Source organism: Salvelinus sp. IW2-2015, linkage group LG22 (genome assembly GCF_002910315.2).
Source record: "Salvelinus sp. IW2-2015 linkage group LG22, ASM291031v2, whole genome shotgun sequence".
NCBI lineage: Eukaryota > Metazoa > Chordata > Actinopteri > Salmoniformes > Salmonidae > Salvelinus > Salvelinus sp. IW2-2015.
The window spans coordinates 30648367-30667648 of NC_036862.1; the positions used below are offsets into that span (position 1 = coordinate 30648367).

Consider the following 19282-nt stretch of genomic DNA (forward strand, 5'->3'; position numbering starts at 1 on the left):
TAGTCACGGTGTAGGCTAAACAGAGTAATGTTGTCCTGAAAACTGTATAGAACATATAGAACACAGCTATAGTTTTTTCAAATGCCGAATGTACATGTAGCATGCTTCTGCCTACAGATGCTTTTCTGAGTGACTTGTGTTGTGAGAGAACCAGAATTCAAACATAAACTCCTGGATTACATTTTATAATATTGTTAGCTCTTTTTAGTAACATATGGTAGCATACATGTTTCACACGGTAGCAAGTCAAGCTAGTTAGTTACATGTAACAACATTACATTATATGGTCAATGTTTGTGTGTATCCTCTTAGCTCTTACCTTCGACATCAACAAGCGACGCACGGGTATCTTTGCTCTGCAATCTCCTATCCCCATCGGTTTCACTGGGAAGACTTCCGGTGGTGTGTCATGGCGGCATGGTAAAGCTTGCTCAAAGGGAACAATAACCAAGCCGTACTGTCATCTTCAGACGGCGGTTTTGGGATTTATTTCAGGCTTAACATCGCCACGAACGTCCACATTCGTATTGGAATTGCAAGCAGTCATTCGCGGTTTCCATCCGCTCGGCCATGGCGGCACATAAACCAGTGGAATGGGTTCAGGCCGTGATAAACAGATTCGACGAGCAGGTAATATTATAGTGTTAGTTATATGAGTTCGAAGTGGGAGTAGTTAGCTAGTTGCAACTGCAAGCAGTGAATCTTTTGTTGAGGGCTTGTACAGGTAGATAGCAAATTTATTTATGTCACTGCGAAGTGGATGCTCGACTGCTTTCTAGCTAGCTAGCTATAGATAAGTAACTACGTTAGGACAAATATTTTTTATATCTGTGTTAGGATGATGTGTAACAAAAGTGCAAGTTACTTTTAGTTACCTAGCTAGTAAGCTACCCATGTAGCTAGCTAGCCAACTAAACATGCATTTTAATGTTGCATATATTTTGGGCTTTGGTATAGCTACCTCGGAGTATTTGCACAATACGTCTAATATTGGCTAATTTTTCCTAGACAATTGGGGAAAAGATGTCCCTATTGTACCAGCTAGGAAGTCCTATAACTTAGCTACCTTGCTAACTGTAAACAAATGAGAGGTGTGACTCCAACATGCACTGATTAAAATGCAAGGTCTGRCACATGCAGTGGGGAAAAAATGAAGAACACAGTCGTTGCATGCTGTCAGCCAACATTCATGTTGCTGTCTAAGGAATCTGGATTTTCAACCTGACRATGTTTCTGCTCTGAGGTAACGTTAAACGCTCACTAATAAGATCAAAAGCAACATGGATCCGTACAAATTGACAGACATCCGTTTTTGTTCAAAACCTACTTACATAATTACTACATCCTTAAATTAAGATATACGTAGTGTGAGTTTGTTTCAATGCAATATTTGAGCGTGCTTAGGTGTTTGTGGTCACCACAGCAGCAGTCTACAAGGCTCGCTCAACTAAAAGATTCTGTCAATTAAGTTTTTCATATTACCCAGAGTTGGATGAACTCGTGGACACAATTTTTAGATCTCTAAGTGCAGTGTGAAGGAAGTTAAGAGGTAGTGACGATAGCCAATGCTGACTAGCATTTGTACAATGACTGAAGGCTACAGGTACACTAAATCAAATTTTATTGGTCACATACACATGGTTAGCAGATGTTAGTGCGAGTGTAGCGAAATGCTTGTGCTTCTAGTTCCGACAGTGCAGTAATATCTAACAAGTAGTCTAACAATTCCCCAACAACTAACTAATGCACACACATCTAAAGGGGTGAATGAGAATATGCACATATAAGTATGTGGATGAGCGATGGCCGCGCGGCATAGGCAAGGTACAGTAGATGGTATAAAATACAGTATATACATGTGACATGAGCAATGCAAGATATGTAAACATCATTAAAGTGGCATTATTTAAAGTGGCATTGTTTAAAGTGACTAGTGATCCATTTATTAAAGTGTCCAGTGATTGCGTCTCAGTGTAGGCAGCAAGCTGGTATTAACCAATAATTCATTCTTATTTACAGTTTTTTCTGATTGCTTAGGCACCATCTTTGAAACTATAGGCTATTTTTACTAAACTCTACACACTAAAACCAGCAAAACATTATACATCTGATGGCCTTGAGATAGAAGCTGTTTTTCAATCTCTCTGTCCCAGCTTTGAATCACCTGTACTGACCTCGCCTTCTGGATGATAGCGGTGTGAACAGGCAGTGGCATATACTACTGTACAGTACTGCTACAGTATCCCTTTAAGGGTGCCAAAGATTCCTCTAATGAACTTGAGGTTGAATGTGTGAAACATTGGGTCAGGTAGTCACGCCAGTCCATCAATAGTTTTTACACTGTTGCCCCTAACTATTTCTCATCAGAAGTCATTATCAGTCAACATTATCATATTGTAAGATCAAGGTTTTAAAATGCTCCAGCTGACTTGTTGGAAAGTTTGTTGTTGCTTGAGAGCTGGTATGTCTGTAAATCAGCTCTGGGTCTCAATTTTATCCAAACTAAGCTTTGTCTGTTTTGATTGTCAAAGACCACCGCCAAAGGGACTGAAACAAATGGTTCTTGCAACCGTGCTGCAGTGCTTCCAGAAACTCGTCACCTTCTTTAAACTCCTTTGTGTGAAAGCTGTTTTACAAATAAACTTTAAAAGGGTTTGCACTATGCAGTGGTTTGTATTTAACCTAAACATGCTTAAGTGCCATGGCGCACTGTGCAACTGCCCTCAACTCCAGTACAGCCTTTTGAAATGGAATATCAGCAATTTTTGTGCAGTTTGGGTAGGTTCTGAGCCTCAGGTTTCAGAGGCTACGGAGGGATTCTGTAGCACAGAGTGGTGATTGTACTAAGGCGGTGATTGTACTCAGGCTTAGTAGCTCTGCTAGGCTTATTACAGTTTGATGAAAGTGTAATAAGGGATTAAATCCGCCTCGTGTTGTTAAGACCATTTAGAAGCCTCTAAGTCATAGGATTGCATGTGTTGGCTTTATCAGGGTGGAGTTCATAGTCAGAATCATATTTTCTGTGTGAACCTTGCTTATTTTGCCCAAAAACCTACCCATTGTCCAGAAACAATGAAAGTGTTCTGAACAATAAGTCTAAATCACAGTTGTATGCAACTTCAGAATCCTACATTTTTTTGGGTTTTAATGCATGTCAAAAAGCTACCACAGAGAGGAAGAGAGAGGTTGGTGGATGCCAATGTGATGTACTAGATTAATGAGAAATAATAACCTCAACCTAGTAGTATTGGTCATCACAGCATCATCCCAGAAAGATATGAAGCAGGGATTGGACTGTGGGCTCAAGTTCAGATGCCTTACTATTCTCCTACCCGCTATCTTGGGACTTTCATTCCCAGGCCAAGGTTTCTCCCTGAGGGGCCCCAGTGGTAGACAGGATCCAGCTAGTAAGCAGTCCTAGGCCATGAGCCTCTTCCTTAGCATGGATGCATGTCTGAACCTAACTGTTTCCTCAACCATGATGAGGCCTACAACAGTGTAGTCTCCACTTACCATGCTCCCAAGCCTTGTTCATCACTTGGCTGTTGGGGAAGTCTGGAAGTAGAAATCGAGGCTAACAACATCCTGGCTCTGTTTCCCCACGACTATGCCGGGGCCTGAAGGAGAGCGAGAGCCACATCAAGGAGGAGTGCTCCATGCAGAAAAGCTCACTTCTCAACTGTGCTGCTGCTTATGGCTCATTAACATTCCAAGCTTGATGTGCTCTGTATACAAGATCCCAGATGGCGTAGCAGTAAGACGTGTTTATTTTTGTCCCGTGTAAATATTTATTTATTTATTGTATACATTTCATTATTTCAATATCTTTTTTCCATTTTCAAATTAAATATACCTTCCTGCAACCCGCCTCACTCAATGTGGTACGGATCTGCTATTTTTTTTGACCTTATAACTGTAACCTCCATCAGAGCTAGCCAGCTAATTAACTGCTAGCTATTTAGTCATTGTTAGCCACTGCTAGCGGTCTTTACCTATAGCTCAGACACCATCCACTTTAGCCCGGATAATACCTGCCAGTTTGCACAGCGCGATATCAGCCCTGAGCATATCGGACCGCTTTTTTCACCGGATTCCTGCCGCAAGCTCTGGACCATTACACCGGATCATTGCAGCTAGCTAGCTGCTACCGAGTAACTATTGTCCAGAAGCATGCACCAGTTAGCCTCGAGCTAGGCCCATCTCCCGGCTAGTAAACAAAGTACACCAACTACAATACCTCTCTTGCCAATTGGCCTGGACCCTTTGTCGACACGGAGCCCCGCCGATCCATCACGACTTGTCCCGTCAGTAGAGGATGCCTGGTTGCTCTTTAAAAGTGCTTTCCTTAAATAAGCATGCCCCTTTCAAATTTAGAACTAAGGACAGATATAGCCCTTGGTTCACTCCAGACTTGACTGCCCTTGACCAGCACAAAAACATCCTGTGGCGTCCTGCACTAGCATCGGATAGTGCGCGCGATATGCAACTTTTCAGGGAAGTCAGGAACCAAAATACTCACACAGTTAGGAAGCTAAGGCTAGTTCCAAAAAGTTTTGGGAAACTGTAAAGTCCATGGAGAATAAGAGCACCTCCTCCCAGCTGCCCACTGCACTGAGGCTAGGAAACACTGTCACCACCGATAAATCCACGATAATCGAGAATTTCAATAAGCATTTCTCTACGGCTGGCCATACTTTCCACCTTGCTACCCCGGCCAACAGCTCTGCACCCCCCGCAGGAACTGGCCCAAGCTCCCCCGCTTCTCCTTCACCCAAATCCAGACAGCTGATGTTCTGAAAGAGCTGCAAAATCTGGATCCCTACAAATCAGCTGGGCTAGACAATCTGGACCCTCTATTCCTAACATTATCCGCCGCCAACCTCAACCTCAAACTTCAACCTCTTTCGTATCGTCTGAGATTCCTAAAGATTGGAAAGTGACTGTGGTCATCCCCCTCTTCAAAGGGGAAGACACTCTAGACCCAAACTGTTACAGACCTATATCCATCCTGCCCTGCCTTTCTAAGGTCTTTGAAAGTGTTAGGATTTATGTTTATGCACTGTAACCTGTTAGCATATTGTTTGAAGATGAATATTGTTTTGTTACACACACACACAAACAATACAGAGGGGGGTGTGTGTGTAGGTGTAAGGACTGACCAACACAGGCCATAAAAGCTGTGGACAGTCTGGAGAGGGGAGGGGTGCATCTCTCTAGGCCAACCAAGAGGTTAGAATACTGGACAATACCATATTAGGAACTGTTTCAGTGTAGAATCGACAGACACAAGACGGATCTAATCTACCCAGCAACCAGATGTGGACAAAAGGAACGCGCCAAGGGGGCTTGGACAAATCCGAGGGGGGCAAAGTCTAAACCGCGCCCAGCCTCTACTGTGATAGGCCAACAGACGCGTTAGAACTACGTCATCACGGTATAAGAACAGCTGTTTACGTACTTCCTGCAGTTCCCTGTTAACCCTGCGTGGTGATACAGCGAACCCGTATATACGAAAATTTCATTTGCCATTCATTGTTTGCGGTAATTAAACATAATTAAAGAAAGTTAGCAGACCTTGCTTTTTATTTATCCTGACACCGGATGTGTTACACGCAGCGTTCACAAAAGCCAAGTGAACAAACACATCACCGACCATTTCGAATTCCACCGTACCTTCTCCACTATGCAATCCGGTTTCTGAGCTGGTCAAGAGCGTAGCTGAGGTGCACCCAAGGTCCTAAATGATATCATAAKCGCCATCGATAAGAAACAATACTGTGCAGCCGTCTTCATCGACCTGGCCAAGGCTTTCGACTCTGTCAATCACCGTATTCTTATCGGGAGATTCAATAGCCTTGGCTTCTCAAATGACCGCTTCGCCTGGTTCGCCAACTACTTCTCAGACAGAGTTCAGTGTGTAAAATCGGAGGGCCTGTTGTCCGGACCTCTGGCAGTCTCTATGGGGGTGCCACAGGGTAACATTTTCGGGCCAACTCTTTTCTCTGTTTATATCAATGATGTCACTCTTGCTGCGGGTGATTCTCTGATCCACCTCTACGCAGACGACATCATTCTGTATACTTCTGGCCTTTCTTTGGACACTGTTAACAAACCTCCAAACGAGCTTCAACGTCATACAACACTCCTTCCGTGGCCTCCAACTGGTCTTAAATGCTAGTAAAACTAAATGCATGCTCTTCAACCGATCGTCGGTTTGTCACCAAAGCCCCATATACTACCCACCACTGCGACCTGTATGCTCTCATTGGCTGGTCCTCGCTACGTATTCGTCGCCAAACCCACTGGCTCCAGGTCATCTATAAGTCTTTGCTAGGTAATGCCCTGCCTTATCTCAGCTCACTGGTCACGATAGCAACACCCACCCGTAGCACGCGCTCCAGCAGGTATATTATATAAGCCAACACCTAATTTGGCCTCCTTTCCTTCCAGTTCTCTGCTGCCAATGACTGGAACAAGTTGCAAAAATCACTAAAGTTGGAGACTTATTTCTCCCTTACTAACTTTAAGCCCCAGCTGTCAGAGCAGCTTACCGATCGCTGCAGCTGTACACAGCCCATCTGAAAATAGCCCAACCAACTACCTACCTCATCCCCGTATTTGTTTTTGTTTTTCTGCTCTTTTGCACACCAGTATTTCTACTTGCACATCCTCATCTGCACATATATCACTCCAGTGTTAATTGCTAAATTGTAATTACTTAGCCACTATGGCCTATTTATTGCCTTACCTCCTTACTTCATTTGCACACACTATATACAGATTTCTTTTTCTATTGTGTTATTGACTGTACTTTTGTTTATCCCATGTGTAATTATGTGTTTTTGTCTCACTGCTTTGCTTTATCTTGGCCAGGTCGCAGTGGTAAATGAGAATTTGTTTTCATCTGGTCTACCTGYTTAAATAAAGGTGAAATAAAATTAAATAAAAAACAGCCCCACCACTAATCAAGCTTGCAGGGGCTCCCCCTGCCCATGAGTTCTGGCCCAGCTAGCCCCTGTGTGATGTCTGTGTTCACACAGATGTAGCCTGCAGGTGTACAGCTGTGGGTGTACGTTAGAGTTGTGGTGTGGCGATGTTCTTCTTAGCGCAGGGCTTCATTGCTCTGTGACTGCAGGACGTCTGCTCCTTGCTCTTTGTCAGGTGTCAGAGGCGTCCTTATAGCGCGAGAGGTGTGACATGGCACTTCTTGTGAGGATATGTGTAGTGTGGATATGTGTATACACATGATAAGAACGTGAAACCATGGTTTTGTGTTAATCTTTATATATATATATATATACATACATACATACATACATACATACATACATACATACATACATACATACATACATACATACATACATACATACATACATACACACACACACACACACACACACAGTACCAGTCAAAAGTTTGGACACCTACTCATTCAAAGGTTTTTCCTTTATTTTGACTTTTCTACATTGTAATATAATAGTGAAGATGTCAAAACTGTGAAATAACACACATGGAATCGTGTAGTAACCAAAAAAGTGTGAAACAAATCAAAATATATTTGAGATTCTTCAAASTAGCCACCCTTTGCCTTCATGACAGCTTTGCACACTCTTGGCATTCTCTCAACCAGCTTCATGAGGTAGTCACCTGGAAGGCATTTCAATGAACAGGTGTGCCTTGTTAAAAGTTAATTTGTGGAATTTCTTTCCTTATTGCATTTGAGCCAATCAGTTCTGTTGTGACGAGGTAGGGGTGGTATACAGAATTTAGCTCTATTTGGTAAAATACCTAATTATGGCAAGAACAGCTCAAATAAGCAAAGATAAATGACAGTCCATTTCTTTAAGATATGAAGGTCAGTCAATGCGAAACATTTCAAGAACTTTGAAGTTTCTTCAAGTGCAGTCGCAAAAACCGTAATGCTTTATGATAAAACTGGCTCTCATGTGGACCGCCACAGGAAAGGAAGACCCAGAGTTACCTCTGCTGCAGAGGATTCGTTCATTAGTGTTACCATCCTCAGAAATTGCAGCCCAAATAAATACTTCACAGAGTTCAAGTAACAGACACATGTCATCCTCAACTGTTCAGAGGAGACTGCTTGAATCAGGCCTTCATGGTCGAATTGCTGCAATGAAACCACTACTAAATGACACCAATAAGAAGAGACTTGCTTGGGCCAAGAAACGAGATTTTTGTTTACAACTGCCGTGTCTTTGTGAGACGCAGAGTAGGTGAACGGATGATCTTGGCATGTGTGGTTCCCACCGTGAAGCATGGAGGAGGTGTGATGGGGTGGGGGTGCTTTGCTGGTGACACTGTCAGTAATTTTATTTAGAATTCAAAGCACACTTAACCAGCATGGCTACCACAGCATTCTGCAGCGATACGCCATCCCATCTGGTTTGTGCTTAGTGGGACTGTCTTTTGTTTTTCAATAGGACAATGACCCAACACACCTCCAGGCTGTGTAAGGGCTATTTGACCAAGAAGGAGAGTGATGGAGTGCTGCATCAGATGACCTGGCCACAATCACCTGACCTCAACCCAATTTGAGATGGTTTGGGATGAGTTGGACTGCAGAGTGAAGGAAAAGCAGCCAACAAGTGCTCAGCATATGTGGGAACACCTTAAAGACTGTTGGAAAATAATTCCAGGTGAAGCTGGTTTTAGAGAATGCGAAGAGTGTGCAAAGCTGTCATCGAGGCAAAGTGTGGCTACTTTGAAGAATCTCAAATATAAAATATAGTTGTTGAACACTTTTTTTGGTTACTACATGATTGCATATGTGTTATTTCATAGTTGATGTCTTCAATATTATTCTACAATGTTGAAAATATTAAAAATAAAGAAAAACCCTTGAATGAGTAGGTGTGTCCAAACTTTTGATTTTATACACCCTTTTCCTCCCCAATTTCGTGATATCCAATTGGTAGTTACAGTCTTGTCCCATCGCTGCAACTCTCGTACAGACTCGGGAGAGGCGAAGGTCGAGAGCCATGCATCCTCCGAAACATGACCCTGTCAAGCTGCTTTGCTTCTTGACACACTGCTCACTTAACCCGGAAGCCAGCCTCACCAATGTGTCGGAGAAAACACAGTACAACTGATGACCGAAGTCTGCGTGCATGCGCCCGTCCCGCCACAAGGAGTCGCTGGAGCGCGATGGGACAAGGACATCCCGTCCTGCCAAACCCTTCCCTGACCAGGACAACCTCGGGTCTGTAGTGACGCCTCAAGCACTGCGGTGCAGTGCCTTAGACTGCTGTGCCACTAGGGAGGCCGGCTTTGTGTAATTCTATTAGAATTGTTCAAACCTGCTGTATATATTGTCCACTGTCTAATACCTTCACCCATGGCTAGATTCTCCTGTGACTTTAGGATGACACATGCTTTTTTCTCTTTTTCCTTAGCTTCCTGTTAAAATGGGACATCAGAACAACCACACCAAAGTCAGCACAGAGCACAACAAGGAATGTCTCATCAACATCTCTAAGTACAAGTTCTCCCTCGTCATCAGTGGCCTCACGAACATACTAAAAAATGTGAACAACATGGTAAGTGGTGTTTTTTAACGTGTCTCTTTTAGCTATGGGGATCACCACGTTGCATGTCATCAACTCTACCTCCTGGAAGGTGTGTATTGAGTCAAAACTCAGTCAACTCAAGTTTAGGATGCATGCTAAGGGCTGGAAGTGGTGTTTGCCAAATCACTGTGTCCTCTGTGTCTGTAACCCCTCCTCTCCTGTCCTCTACCCTCCCCTCCTCTCCCCAGCGGATATTCGGGGAAGCTGCTGAGAAGAACCTCTACCTCTCCCAGCTGATTATCCTGGACACACTGGAGAAGTGCCTGGCATCGGTGAGGAATACCCCATACAGTCTGCATCTACTGTATACCTTCTTACGTCACCATTTAGTTGGTCTGCTAACCTACCCCCTACACTTGCTTGTGTGTGTTTGTTCTGTATAAACATTTCTCCATTTTAGTTTTTCCCCAGCCTGTCCCATATTAGTCCAATGGCCTCCCCCAACTCAAATAGTTTTCTCTTGATTGACTTGAATTGAACATTGCCAGTCAAGAGCATTGGCCTCAAAATATTGCACCAATATTCTAAAACGCTATAAGTCTCCCAACACAACGCCAGTATTACATTGGTTCAATGGATCATGGATGCCCCTGTTCTGTCTCTCTCTGCTTTTTCCAGACACACAGACCTACACTTAAACCCCTTCCTTCACTCGTGCTTTCTCTTCACTTCTGAAATAGGTGCCTCAGTTCTGCAACCCTGCAGCAGAAGATTACATTTCCAGGTGTTTCCTCGACTTGAGTTAGTGCTTTCACAGCCTCCAATGGGATCGCTGAGAGTTTTCTGTATAGGTTTTTCATTAGGACATGTCGTCAGACAGAAGCCAGCTGGTCCCCTCATGGACGRTATGGAATTCTCGTTAGAATTTGAGTTTTTATGTGACACATTTTTAAGTATAGTAGTAGCCTTATTTTGTGTTAAGACTATTTCCTACATATGGGTGAGCTACAGGTTTGGAATGCAGTTGTATGCAGTCTGTCCAAGTATGAGGCTGCCAGTTTGACTCCCGTAGTTTTGGAAATTAGCCAATGGGAGCACTTGTGAATCCCAGGTAGGGACATGCTGGGTTTGTGCCACTAAGCAAGGCACTTAACCCACATAAATGTGTTGCATGTCCAGCTGTATAAATCCAAAATATGTGAGAAGTTGCCACTGATAACCTGAAAAGCACTCATTGTTTTCTCAGAGAACCTGGAGACGCCAGCTTACACACACCCTTTCCTCTCATCGTCCTCTCTCTCTTTTTCTCTGTATTCCTCTTGTTGTGTGTATGTACTGACATGTATGTGTAACTGATAGATGCACACACACTACATGTTACTGTTTTTAAATGTATGTAAAGTCTTTTGTCTGTAAAATTGTTTTCGTTATGTGTGGGACCCCAGTAAGATTAGCTGTCGCCATTGTCATCGGCTAATAGGGATCCTAATAAATAAAATAAAATCCTCCCAGCAATCAAAGGACTGCCTGCGTCTGGACGAGACCATGCTGGTGAAGCAGCTGCTGCCAGAGATCTGTCACTTCATCCACATGTACCGCGAGGGCCACCAGCATGCTGCTGAGCTCCGTGCCTCCGCCTCAGGGGTCCTCTTCTCCCTGAGCTGCAACAACTTCAATGCTGTTTTCAGCCGCATCTCCACCAGGTAACCCTGATCCTGAGGAACTGCAGACTGTGTTGGCTAATTGACTGTCACTATCACTGTCTTGATGAGCAGTTGATCAGATGTGTTAGTACAGGGCTGGAACAAAAGCCTGCCCACCTTGTTGTTCTTCCGAGGTCGATGGCAACTGACCTACATTATCTTTTGTGGAAAAATGCATTTGTCTTTAAAAAGTTCCACCAGACCTGATTTTCCCAAAYGTGTAATATTACAAATATTACAAATGAAGGTCTGTCTTCAGAAGTAATGATGAGGAGACTGTTTGGTCCCCCTTTCTACTTATGCCATATGCCTTGTTTGCATACCTCAGCACTTGAGTTTAGCAGCCAGCCAATGACAATGTCACTGTGAATGAACTGTTAACCCAGTTATGACGGAAATCCCTCCCTCCCCACCCAGGATGTTCAGGATGGTGCAACGTTACAGAATGTTCAGATGGAACAATAAAACAGAATCCTGTTACCTCCTATTAGGTTAATTGTCCCCCACGATGAAATCGGGAAGGGGACTGTGGATCTGCCTCTGTCCGTTAGTATTTTTATCACACGCGATATCTCAGACAGCGCTGGCCCGATTTTTACTAAACTTGGATTAATAACGCGTCTTGCCATAGAGATACAACATTTACAAAATTACACTGATTGGCTAAAGGGGGTGCTATAGTAGTCAACTGAAATTCCAAATTATGAACAAGCTTATCTCCTGTCCCATTTGAGCTATTGTCATGAAATGTGGTTCATATATGCAGCTCCTCATGAGCAACTAGTTTCTCATGAGGACCTATAAGCTCAGGCCCATTTCGTTTTTCTGCTAATTACACTTTTTGTCCACCACCAAACTTAGAACAAGCATATCTCCTGCCCCGTTTGAGCTACAGTCATGTCATTTTTTTATATGGATGCATTTCCTCATAAACACATTTCCCATAACAACCAATATAATTTCAGGAACTTGCAAATGAAATGTCTTTCCACATGTTTTGAATTGGCGCTTGTTGCATCCATATGCCGCACATCGCGTCATTGTAAATCGGAGACGGGACTGGATAGGTCTCCGTCCGTTAGTACATTCGTACAGTTGTACCTTCGTCACACGTGATGTCTCAGACAGCACTGGCCTGATTTTTGAAGAAACTTGTGTGAATGATACATCTTCCCATAGAGATTTATATGGATTGGCTCAAAGGGGGTGCTATAGTAATCAACTGAAATTCCAAACTTTGAACAAGCTTATCTCCTGTCCCGTTTGAGCTATTGTCATGAAATGTGGTTCATATATGCAGCCCCTCATGAGCAACTAGGTTCCCATAACAACCTATATAATTTTGGTACTTAAAAATGTCATTTATTTCCACACAACATACGTTGTAATAATTGTCACTAATTGACACAAGGAGCAATACATCATCCGTGGGGGACAACATGTTTACTGTAGACTAGCAACATTCAGAAAGTTTCACATCATTGATACACTCATGTCAGTTTCCTGTCTTGAAGGATGATGTCAAAAAGGCAACCTCTACAAGGCTGTCCTCTTTTCCCTCTCTTCCACCCCCTCTTCTTTCTCTCCTTTCTACTGAGAAACTGTGGTAGAATAATATCTCTGCATATCATGTTTGACTAGACGAACTTGTTCCATGGCAGTGTCTGAGAGTCCTTATCCATTGTGTTCTCCCCCAGGTTGCAAGAGCTGACAGTCTGCTCAGAAGATACTGTGGATGTGCATGATATAGAGCTCATGCAGTACATCAACGTGGACTGCGCCAAACTTAAAAGACTGCTCCAAGGTAGCTACTCATTCACTCAATTCCTTGTATGTCATACTGTTTTTTTTAATAGTTTTTTGCTAATACTCTATTACTTTTTACTACATCCTCTCAGAAACGGTATTAAAATTCAAAGCCCTGAAGAAACCTGCCCAACTTGCCGTCATTAACAGTTTGGAAAAGGTTTGTGCACCAATATATCTATATTCAGTGCTGCTGTTTTGTGTTTATGAAGTTGGTGTATTATTATATACTACATGGCCAAAGGTATGTGGATACCCCTTCAAATTAGTGGATTTGGCTATTTCAGCCACACCAGTTGCTGACCAGTGAGCCGCGAAGTGATGGGCCACAAGCTCACAGAACGGGACCACTGAGTGCTGAAGTGCGTAGTGTGTAAAAACTTGCCTGTCCTTGGTTGCAACACTCATTACCGAGTTCCAAACTGCCTCTGGAAGCAACGTCAGCACAATAACTGATGTCGGGAGATTCATGAAATGAGTTTCAGTGGCCGAGCAGGCTGAAGTGGTGTAAAGCTCGTCACCATTGGACTCTGGAGCAGTGGAAACGTGTTCTCTGGAGTGATGAATCACGGTTCACCATCTGGCAGTCCGACTGACGAATCTGCGTGTGGTGGATGCCAGGAAAATGCTACCTGCCCCAATACGTAGTGTCATCTGTACAGTTTGGTGGAGGAGGAACAATGGTCTGTGGCTGTTTTTCATGGTTTGGGCTTGGCCCGTTAGTTCCAGTGAAGGGAAATCTTAACGCTACAGCATACAATGACATTCTAGACGATTCTGTGCTTGCAACTTTGTGGTAACAGTTTGGAGAAGGCCCTTTCCTGTTTCAGCATGACAATGCCCCCATGCACAAAGCAAGGCCCATACAGAAATGGTTTGTTTGAGATCGGTGTGGGAGATCTTGACTGGCCTGCACAGAGCCCTGACCTCAACCTCATCGAACACCTTTGGGATGAATTGGAATGCCGACTGCGAGCCAGGCCTAATCCTCCAACATCAGTGCSCAACCTCAATAATTCTCTTGCAGCTGAATGGAAGTAAGTTTCCGCAGCAATGTTTGAACATCTAGTGGAAGCCTTGCCAGAAGAGTGGAGGCTGTAATATCAGCAAAGGGGGACCAACTCCATATTAATGCCCATGATTTTAGAACGAGATGTTTGACTAGCAGGTGTTCACATACTATTGAAAATGTAGTGTATTATTCATGGTATTTGCTACTGCCACCTCTTGGCTGCTGGTGAAATGTTTAAAATAAAATGTTCCACTTTGAGGACATTACTATGCAGGTTTCCATTGATCCAGTTTTATTGGAAAAAAAATTGTAATGTGTAATGAAACGGCAGCTATAGGAAAAATGCTCTAAAGATCGACAACATTTTACTTTCTTTATTGCTACAAACGATGATAGAAACAATGTTTTTCAAATAAATGTTGATTGCCGAATAGTGTTGACGGTACGCAGAGCACTGTCCTGACTTTCAAGAATGCCTGAAATGCTTTGACTTTAGAGTTGGCTGAATGCAAGTTTCACTATTCGATTATTTCAGATCAACTGGAGTGCAAGGTTCACCATGACAATACATTGGCACATAGGAATTATTAGACTATGGCATATATTAGTAAATTCTTTCGTTCTATCCATGCTGGCTTTTGCGGGCTACCTGAGACATGGAACAGATGGGTGGGAGGGAATACAGGCTGTCGCCAYTTTCTTCATGTGCAATTTGCCTAAATGGATAATGGAAACACTTCAACTCCTTCATGTTTATTCAACACTAGGTTTTTGCGAAAATTTCTTCTGTTTGTTGGTGTGACGTCATTACGTCCAGCTGTTTTTGTCGACACAAGACAGTTGGATGGAAATGCACCGTAGCAGGCAATTGATCTACTGTGGCTTCGGAAAGTATTCAGACCCCTTGACTTTTTCCACATTTTGTTACATTACAGCCTTATTCTAAAATTGATGAAATACCATTTTTTTGCGAATGTATTAAAATTATTTTCTATTCAAACGTTCTAAATGTTGCCAATAAATCACTGGAAAAGTTCATGAAAACATAGCTACTGTCCCATTCTAGAGAGGACAGTGCTAAATATTTGTGTTCCTCCGCAGGCCTTCTGGAACTGGGTGGAGAACTACCCTGATGAGTTTACCATGCTCTACCAGAGACCACAGACAGACATGGCAGGTCAGTATTCTCAAGTGCCTTGTATTGGACTGAAACACAATGCAGATGCTATCATTACATGCATTCTTTTTTTTTTTCTTTTTTTTTTTTTAAATGTGAAATCTTCAGTGTCAAAGGGACTGTAGGGAATAGATCAGGACAATAAATAAGAAGTATGATGAGTTAAGGGCTATCTCACTCGTCTGTCTGGCATGCCCTTTAGATGCTGCYGAGAGGCTGTTTGACCTGGTGGACAGCTTTGCTGAGAGTGCCAAGAGGAAGGCAGCGGTGTGGCCTCTACAGATCATCCTCCTCATCCTCTGTCCCGAGATCACACACATCATCTCCCGAGAGGTGGTGGAGGAGAGCAAGGCCAACAAAGTGAGATGAGAGAGTGCACACACACACACACATACACACACTGGGATTAAATAGGTAGTGTGGCTGATAGTTGCTTTCTTTCTCTTGTTACAGAAGCTGTTCCTGGAGAGCTTGAGGAAGGCCCTAGCAGGCCAGGGGGGCAGCAAGCAACTAACAGAGAGTGCAGCCATCGCCTGTGTCAAACTGTGCAAGGCCTCCACCTACATCAACTGGGAGGACCACTCGGGCATCTTCCTCTTGGTGCAGTCCATCGTGGTGGACCTCAAGGTCAGATAAACTAAACACTCTGTCGCCCTCTGGGGGCTAGGGAACACTACAGCAGTGGTGTCTGGGTTTTATGTTCGTCATTCCAGTCGTGGAGTAAAATTGACAATGTCCTTTCTGTATAGAACATTTCTATCTACAACGTCCTGAACGGTAAACCATGATTGAAATGCCTATGGCTACCCCTTAGACTTTTATAGTGCAACTTTTGTGCTAGTGCTACCGCTATGGAGCTATGACCATTTTGCTAATACCTATCCAATATTTTCAGACCTTCACAAAGCCCCTTGCGTTAGGGTTAATTGGGAAATTGGTTGATTTGGAATATTGCAGACGGTCACATACAGACGCCTCCTATCTATCCCATCAGGCCCTGCTCTTCAACCCCACCAAGCCCTTCTCTCGCGGGGCAGGCAGCCAGAACGCAGACGTGGACCTCATGATCGACTGTTTCGTCTCCTGTTTCCGTATCAACCCTCACAACAATCAGCACTTTAAGGTCTGTCAGTCTGCTCAGCGCATTGGCAGAAAATGTGCAGACCATGTCTGAATGATACCTCAGTGTCAAAGTGGCTTTTTTGACGAAACATTAATAAAGACAATCTCCTCAGGTCTGTTTGGCCTCCGCCTCCCCCTCTACCTTTCACTTTGTCCTGGTCAACTCCCTGCACAGAATCATCACCAATGTAAGTGTCTACTGTCTCCACTACTACTTACTACCCAAGTTCAGTCGAAGTACAATTGATAGGACGGTGTTGATCTCATTGGCCTTTCCCACAGCAGTGCAATATTAATGATTTTCTATCCTCTTCATCCTTTAGTCTGATCTGGACTGGTGGCCTAAGATTGATGCAGTGTACTGCTACTCTGGAGAGCTGCGACTAATGTTCTCAGACACTTTGAGCCGAGTGATGCAAGGCCTTCACACACACGCCCCACTACGTATGACGCCGGTGAGAAAGGGACCACACACACATGCGCACATTCACACTCACTTTCACACCAATCGTTTGAAACCCACTTACCTTTTGTTTTCCTGTGTAAGCCAACCTCTTAGGAAAAGTATGTATTAGCTACACCTAAAGTTACAACTTCTCTCTCTGACAGAGTCTGTCATTTAAAGAGAAGATGACCACCAGCCTTAAGTTCAAAGAGAAAACCACAGACCTGGATACACGCAGCTACAAGTGCCTCCTCCTCGCCCTGGTCAAACTCATCCACGCTGACCCCAAACTCATGCTGCACGTAAGTCTGACACCAACCACCACATACAGTTGAAGTCGAAAGTTTACATACACTTAGGTTGGAGTCATTAAAATTCGTTTTTCAACCACTCCACACATTTCTTGTTAACAAACTATAGTTTTGGCAAGTCGGTTAGGACATCTACTTTGTGCATGACACAAGTAATTTTACCAACAATTGTTTACAGACAGATTATTTAACTTATAATTCACTGTATCACAATTCCAGTGGGTCAGAAGTTTACATACACTAAGTTGACTGTGCCTTTAAACAGCTTGGAACATTCCAGAAAATTATGTCATGGCTTTAGAAGCTTCTGATAGGCTAATTGACATCATTTGAGTCAATTGGAGGTGTACCTGTGGATGTAGCCTGCGGCTATGGAACCCTGACCTGTTCACCGGACGTGCTACCTGTCCCAGACCTGCTGTTTTCAACTCTCTAGAGACAGCAGGAGCGGTAGAGATACTCTCAATGATCGGCTATGAAAAGCCAACTGACATTTACTCATGAGGTGCTGACCTGTTGCACCCTCGACAACTACTGTGATTATTATTATTTGACCATGCTGGTAATTTATGAACATTTGAACATATTGGCCATGTTCAGTTATAATCTCCACCCGGCACAGCCAGAAGAGGACTGGCCACCCCTCATAGCCTGCTTCCTCTCTAGGTTTTGTCCTAGGTTTTGTCCTTTCTAGGGAGTTTTTCCTAGCCACCGTGCTTCTACACCTGCATTGCTTGCTGTTTGGGGTTTTAGGCTGGGTTTCTATACAGCACTTTAAGATATCAGCTGATGTAAGAAGGGCTATATAAATAAATTTGATTTGATATTTCAAGGCCTACCTACAAACTCAGTGCCTCTTTGATTTCTCAAAAGAAATCAACCAAGACCTCAGAAAAATAATTGCAGACCTCCACAAGTCTGGTTCATCCCAATTTCCAAACGCCTGAAGGTACCACATTCATCTGTACAAACAATAGTACGCAAGTATAAACACCATGGGACCACGCAGCTGTCATACCGCTCAGGAAGGAGACGCGTTCTGTCTCCTAGAGATGAACGTACTTTGGTGCGAAAAGTGCAAATCAATCCCAGAACAACAGCAAAGGACCTTGTGAAGATGCTGGAGGAAACTGGTACAAAAGTATCTATATCCACAGTAAAATGAGTCCTATATTGACATAACCTGAAAGGCCATTCAGTAAGGAAGAAGCCACTGCTCCAAAACCGCCATTAAAAAAAGACAACAGTCAGGAAGTTAAAGCTTGGTCGCAAATGGGTCTCCCAAATGAACATCGACCCCAAGCATACTTCCAAAGTTGTGGCAAAATGGCTTAAGGACAACAAAGTCAAGGTATTGGAGTGGCCATCACAAAGCCCTGACCTCAATCCTATAGAAAATGTGTGTGCAGAACTGAAAAAGCGTGTGTGAGCAAGGAGGTCTACAAACCTGACTCAGTTACATTAGCTCTGTCATGAGGAATGGGACAAAATTCACCCAACTTATTGTGGGAAGCTTGTGGAAGGCTACCCAAAGCGTTTGACCCAAGTTAAACAATTTAAAGGCAATGCTAACAAATACTAATTGAGTGTATGTAAACTTATGACCCACTGGGAATGTGATGAAAGAAAGAAAAGCTGAAATAAATCATTCTCTCTACAGTATTATTCTGACATTTCACATTCTTAAAATAAAGTGGTGATCTTAKCTGACCTAAGACAGGTCATTATTACTGGGATTAATTGTCAGGAATTGTGAAAAACTGAGTTTAAATGTATTTGGCTAAGGTGTATGTAAACTTCCGACTTCAACTGTATATACTGAGACAATGTCCCTAGGTTCTGTTTGAATAGTTAATCACCCTCCCTTCCACTTGTGTGTGTGGTTCGATTTCCTCTCCGCCCTTGCGTTCACCCATACGTGTATATTTAACCTTGTGTGTGTGTGTGTAGAACCCAGGGAAGCAGGCTCAGGAGACCCAGAGCAGCACAGCAGAGCTGATCGCAGGCCTGGTGCAGCTGGTGCCCTTGGCCAATACAGCCCAGCTCTCCCAGGAAGCCATGGAGGTCAGTTTACACTCCTTCTCTCTTTTACTCTCACTCCATCTACTCTGCTTCTTTATTCTTTCTCATTCTGTCCAATTCAGTTCTATTCCCTAGCATTGAATTATCAACTTCA

The 19282-nt window shown here is 43.4% G+C and overlaps 1 pseudogene; it reads left to right on the forward strand.

Annotated features, from left to right (window-relative positions):
• Positions 1-358: 358 nt before the first annotated feature.
• LOC111949596 (neurofibromin-like) overlaps positions 359-19282 on the forward strand; it is a 95969-nt pseudogene continuing 77045 nt past the window's right edge.